The sequence below is a fragment of the Brienomyrus brachyistius genome, chromosome 8 (assembly GCF_023856365.1).
Source record: "Brienomyrus brachyistius isolate T26 chromosome 8, BBRACH_0.4, whole genome shotgun sequence".
NCBI classification, from domain to species: domain Eukaryota; kingdom Metazoa; phylum Chordata; class Actinopteri; order Osteoglossiformes; family Mormyridae; genus Brienomyrus; species Brienomyrus brachyistius.
Window position 1 is genome coordinate 12,209,066 of NC_064540.1, and position 7,137 is coordinate 12,216,202.

Here is a 7,137-nt window from a genome sequence, read left to right on the forward strand (position 1 = left end):
TATTCCATTATAAAATGTTGGCCAGGCTGTTTGGGTTGTTGGGAAATTATAGAATATACTTCTCTCATTCTTAGTATTGCATGTATTTTGTCATTTGAGTGTTTTTCATTTTGTTTTATTGTTTTCTGCATGAGTTACAATACATGGACACTCCTAGGAGGGATTGCGTCATTCCATCACACCCATTGCTGACGTTGTTTAAGCACACAGTCACACAACCTCCTGCAGCAAACATTAGCAGCAGAATGGATGGCCACACAGAGCAGGTTAGTGACATTCCACTTGGCACCATCATAGGACGGCATCTTTCCCACATGTCAGTTCACCACAGTTCTGCCCTGCTAGACCTGCCCTGTCCAGTGCGAAGTCACTGTGAAGTTGAACCATCTGAAAGCAAATGGTCGGCCACACAGACTCAACGGAAAGGGACCTGCTCATCCAACACACATACCCAACTTAAATGGCAGCAATTCCCACCATCAATGATCAAGCAATCTAATGTAATGCCTTCCCATAATAGAGGAGGCTATTCTAACGACAACAGGCTGACCAGCTTCACCTTGATTTCAGAATGTTGATATGTTGGACAAGCTGGTATCCACATACTTTTGGCTATATACTGTATGTTGGTAATGAAGAAAACACCCTTAATTTGCCATTTGCACAAGTATGAGTACAGGAACGTTGGATTGCTTCTCTCTTCCTGTGCCATCTTCTTTACCAAAGTTGAGGGTCAGAGCGCAGGATCACCCAGTTTGTAGCTCCCCCAGAGATGGGGGTTAAGGGCCTTGCTCAGGGGCCCATGTACAGACCATGTGACTATTCTGCCAAGGCTGGGACTCAAGCTAGTGATCTTCCAACCTGCAGAGCTACTCACTGCCCCAATGCCTAGTCACTGAGGGTAGAAATTTTAATTATATATGTTTTCATTGTAATGCACATGATAGAGTGGTTAGATGTGTGCATATTAATGTTTGGATAATGTATTAATGCATTTTGTGCACATGGACCATTTTTCGTATGCTTCGTAAACACTTTTATGGAATTCATGCAGCTCTTAGTCATTATTGTGGCACCCTTGTGGCCACACGCACACACTGTAAACAGAAGGGATTCCCCAAGAGGCAACATCTTGCTACGAAACAAGGCATGAATATCGCATGAAGCCCATGAAAGGATGGCCTGAAACCCAACCCATGATCTTTCACACCTTCTACCAGCCGATAAAACATATTAAAAATGCATGACTTGTCATCACTGTATTCATCACTTTCTTGCAAAGCAATTTTCCACCCATTATATTTAAGGGTGTCCTCATTACTTATTAATGGAAAATGTCATTTGCACGGCACAGCGAGTTAGTTGGAAAAAAACAAACAGGTTTGCAGGAGTCTCCACTCTTCTCACAGGGAATTATGTACACTGATCAGCCATAACATTAAAACCACCTTCCTAATATTGTGTATGTTCCCCTCGTGCCACCACAGCAGCTCTGACCTGTCAAGGCACTGACTCCAGAAGACCTCTGAAGGTGTCCTGTGGGATTAGACATTAGCAGCAGATCCTTTAAGTCCTGTAGGTTGTGAGGTGGGGCCTCCATGGATCGGACTCATTTGTTCAGCACGTCCTGCAGATGCTCAGTCGGATTGAGATCTGGAGAATTTGGAGGCCAAGTCAACACCTTGAACTCTTTGTCATGTTCCTCAAACCAATCCTGAACCATTTTTGCAGTGTGACAAGGCACATTATCCTGCTGAAAGAGATCACTGCCATCAGGGAACCCCACTGTCATGAAGGGGTGTATCTGGTCTGCTGCAGTGTTTAGGTGGGTGATACGTGTCAAATTATCATATACATACATGCCAGGACCCAAGGTTTCTCAGCAGAACACTGACCTGATCACACTGCCTCTGCTAGCTTACCTTCTTACCATAGTGCGTCCTGGTGCCATTTCTTCCTCAGGTAAACAACGCACATCCACCTGGCCGTCTACATGATGTAACAGAAAACATGACTCATCAGACCAGGCCACCATCTTCCATTACTTCATGGTCCAGTTCTGATGCTCACATGCCCATTGTAGGCACTTTTGACAGTGGACAGGGGACAGCAATGACACTCTGAGCGGTCTGTGGCTGTGCAGCCCTGTACAGAGCAAATTGTGATCCACTGTGTGTTCTGACCTCATTCAATCGTAGCCAGCATTTACCTTTTCAGGCTATAGTACCTCTCCTATGGGATCAGACCTCAAGGCCGGTTTACAATTGGTCTTCCTTTGACCACTTTTGGTAGGTACTAACCAATGCATACTGAGAAGACAACACAAGACCTGCCCTTTTGGCAATGCTCTGGCCCAGTCATCTAGCGAGCACCATGTGGTCGTTGTGAATTTTTTTTCCTTCTTCCAACACAATAACTTCAAGAACTAACTGTCCACTTGCCTTATATATAATGACATTATATATAGACATAAGGATATATTTAATTTCATTCAACTTCACCTGTCAGATGATTTATTGCTGTAGCTGATCTATGTACACTACTACTAATCAGATATTATTTTTGTGCTTAGTAAGAAGATCATTTTTAATCAGCATGATTTCCAGGTTCAAGTCTCCGCCTGGGTTACATGTGTGTGGAGTTTGCATGTTCTCCCCATGTCGTCGTGGGGTTTCCTCCGGGTACTCCGGTTTCCCCCCACAGTCCAAAAACATGCTGAGGTTAATTGGAGTTACTAAATTGCCCATAGGTGTGCATGTGTGAGTGAATGGTGTGTGAGTGTGCCTTGCAATGGGCTGACCCCCCCCCCCCCCCCCATCCTGAGTTGTTCCCTGCCTCGTGCCCATTGCTTCCGAGATAGGTTCCGGACCCCCCACAACCCAGTAGGATAAGCGGTTTAGAAAAGTGATGGATGGATCTAATCAGTGAATCATTCACACCCAAAAACGCCAGATGTTGCTTAATGTTTTATCATAGAATTATTATAATCAGTGTTCTGAGTGCAGGCACACGATGGACAGCATCAGCCCCTATGGCCCTGGCAGGGCATGACTGACTCCTTCCCTTGTTTAAAGACAACATTACTGCACTTTCACGTCTGCTTATGTATAATACATGATTGTCACTTATGGTCCACTGCAGTAAGTCAGAGATATGCAGAGTTTGCATGCTCTCCTCATGTCGTTGTGGGGTTTCCTCCATGTACTCCAGTTTAATTGAAGTTACTAAATTGCCCATAGGATGTCTGAGTGAATTGTGTGAGTGTGCCCTGTGATGGGCTAGCTACCTGTCCTGGGTTGTTCCCTGCCTCATGCCCGTAGCTTCCAGGATAGGCTCCAGACCCCCCATGACCCAGACGGATAAGCAGTTTGGAAAACGGATGGATGGATGTGCACTGTAAAACAGCTCAGGTCGGCTAGCACTCAGAAGAGTGCAGCCCTTCCCAGGAATCTGAATTCACAATCTCGTTAAATTATGTGTAAATGCAGGGAACTGCTGGAGCAGGCGTATTCATCATAATACTGCACTAATGAAAGTGTTTAACAGATCACTGCAATAGCTCACGTCATTTTCACATCTTGTTCAGCTGAATCATTTTTGTTCCCGTGCTACATTCTTGCCACGGCAGAGCTGATATGAATTTGAGGGCACTAGTAAATTAAAAAGTTCAACAAATTAAAAAAAAACTGGAGTCAGTATGCCACTATATTTGAGTTTCTGGATTTTCCACAAAAACAGTGAGGTGTGGCAACCTCAACATCTCCAGGTTATGGGTCTGTGGGTGTGGGGTTTGCATGGTCTTCTCAAGTCTGTGTTGGTTTCCTTTGGTTACCCCTGTAATAATTGGGTATTGTCCACCAGGTGGCGATCAATGACTATGTAAAACGACATTTTATCCTCATGGGTATGGCAGAGGACACACGGGCTAGTCCTTTTCTGACATCTAGCGACTATTGTGAGCATAACTTGTGTTAGCAAGAAGTGGATGCCCACAAAGATAACTTGGCATACGAGATAGCTGAAGAAATAGAAGGATAGCTCATTTGTTTTGACAATACATAAAATAAAACGTAAGACAAAGTCTATTTTTGAGCTGAAGCCAGTTATGGTTTGCTGAGGCATTGTAGGATCACTTTTAGCTATAATCTTTATGGGTTGTTTTTCTTTTTTTAACTCCAAGGCATAAATACTGTGGAATGGAATCAGCCAGAAACCCCTGGTAGCCCCAAACAGCCAAAGCCACACAATTAAATATGGTAAGCATTTCATAGGCTGGTTGAGTCAATGGCTGCTGTGGTATTATGGGGCCCAATATGTTAATGCCCATATCTGGTATTAGAAGTAATCCGATCAGACCTGTTCTCCCCTCCCCATTACGTGGTGTGGTTCCCTGGGTTATGACAGAAGGTTGCTGGTTTATATCCCCTGCCTGGTAAAGTGGCTTTACTATCGGGCCAATAAACCCTACCCATTGGGTCATTGCTCCAAGGGATAAAGTCTGATGCTGCTCTCTGAAGTGTATGTCTTTGAAGAAGGGTGTCTGCTAAATAAGAAAAGTAAATAATTGTCTATGGACCCCTGACTTGGTGGAAGAGCACCGGTTCCCATTAATAATGAAAATGTCTGTGCATTCAAAACGCTTTATCAGTACCAAAATACACAGAGCTTTAGATGTTCAGGCCTTGTTTCAGGATGTGCAAATATACCCCCTTCTTGCCTGTATGTACATTTACCTGGCATGTCTGTGCAAGGGACCCACAGACAAAGTGAGCCCCAGTTAGAGGCAGGTGCTGGAAAGTGCATATTGTTTATTGAACAATTTCAGATAAGTCAAACTAAGCCTGATAAAACTGCAAACTGAGTGCAGTTAAGCCAAAGCTGCCCTTTGATCAATTTGACAAAAGATTCAGAAGAAATGCTTACTAAATACGTATTTTTCAGTATCATTTCAATAGATTGTCTTATTGGTAACCCTGGATCTCATATTAATATATTAAGTGGCATTTCCTTAAATGAACAGTATCACATCTCTCACTAAGACCAGCAGATAAAGTGGAAACGCAAACAGACCTATAACGGCCAATTACAATAAGCATTACTGGAAGCCATGTCTGGTGTTTCAAATATTTGCTGAGTGAATTGTTGCCATTTATTTCTGCCTTTACTTTAGTTTACTTTCACAAATGACAGTTTATTTCAAATAATTAATTTCAAATCGTAGTGCAGACGTTCATTTACTTTATCTTACTTGTTTGGTTATTTAATATTAAACTGTAGGTAAAACATTTTAGAGTGCTGAAAATTCAAGAAAGACTATTTCAACCTATTACACAGCACTTCCCGGAAATCAAAGATACCGGTACCCTTCTGCTCTCTCTTATGCTGCAACTTGCTCTCTAACTAGTCTGCATGTGTAGCTCTGTGTTACTGAATCGCTTGTCACATGGTCCTGACGTCTTTCCCATATATATACTTTTATATACCAGATTCATGTCAGTCCCGGGTCACATTCATTTGTGACTAATGAGATTCGGAGCCGTCAAATTTTCCTTGTGCAATAATCCGGTAGAACGTGAAGCATTCTTTTATGGTCTAGAGAAAGCAGCTATATCTTTCTGGTTATATCAAAATCAAAGGTATAACAGCCACGCTTTGCCCTTGAATCCCAGTGACCCGCTGCATGCTTTCTCAGCCTGAGTGAAGGACAATCCCCATCAAATCCCCACCCACCACTTGGCTCCGCTTTACGTTCCAGGCAGTTCCTAGCAAAGGTGGTAATTACAGCAGAGCTCCACAAAGAGCCCCTCTGCAGCGGAGGGAATAGGTCTGCCCACGCCGCAGCACAGCGTGCTAGACAGAGAGAGAGACAGAAAATAGGATGGTGCCGCGGTGAGGACACGCTAATGACGGCAACTTACAGAGGGAGCACAGGAAGGGGGGCGCAAGAAGGGGTCACAGGGGGTCCATTAGGACCCACAGAACAGGAGTGACATGTCAGGCAGTGGGCATCCAGGAATACCTGTCACCAAACACCTATTTCACTACCTGCGCCCCAGGTACCCAAACTAGCTCCTGACACGTTCATTGCCTGCATATGTGCTTCAGCCGTCATTATGTAAGCTCGAGCTCTGTTTTCGATTGGCCGCAGAATGACTCAGCCCAACCAACACCCTCTTACAGCCCTTTCCATGCCTCAACTCTCATTTTGTTTTATTGCGTTTTCCCTTGTGCCAAAGCTGAAATGGGCCTTGTTGTTGTTCCTCTCTGCTGTTGCACACATCTCCTAACACCCGAAAGCCCCCGTTCCTTCCACCCACTGCTGGGTCATGTGTTTGTGTTTGCCAGCTTTCCAGGGGGCCCGCCCTCCGAACACAAAAGCCTGATCATGTACCCCCCCCCCCCCCCCCTCCCCCAGCTGCTAAATAAACGTTTAAAATACAATGCTGCTTAATGAACAACTCTTCTATGGCCTGCAATTTGCAGTGGACCAGACTAAAAACATACATTTCGAGCTGGGCTGTTCCAAAGATCCCGCAGCGACACACTGCAGAGGACGGCTTGGCTGAAGCTCTGTGCTGCTTCCCGAAACTGTAACATGGAAAGTCAGCTCAAAGAACAGAGAGGGCAGACACCGGCTGGTACCACCGGCGAGTGTGTGAATGGTAACATAACAGAAAGCCCTGCGGCACACTTGACTATTTATCCAGCGTTCCAGGATGACAGGTGTGTAGATGTCTGTTGCTAGGATCCCGAGATAATTTGTGGTCGCTGTTTTTTCGAATAGCCACTGGCTGCGTTGCGTCCTGAGCTGAGTCACTTCACCAGCCAGGTGTGTTTGTCCTGAAGAACTCAGGTTGTTTACGCCTCCTTACCAAAACAGAGCCTCCCCTCTAACCGCTGACTGTGGTGCCGATTGCTCAAGCCTCTGGCAGGGCCAGCGCTCAGGGACTGGAGCTTAACGAGCGTTTGGTGAGGAGTCTGCTCCAGGTGCTGCCTTCAAACTGCGCTTTAGCGCTACACAGACCTGCTCTCTTAAGAAGAGGGCTTTTGTAGGAGGCCATGATGGCCGGTGGAGGACGGGGAGGGGTTCCGGCATGAATGTGGTGTGTGTGCATGCGCCAGTAAGGTCAGCCAGGC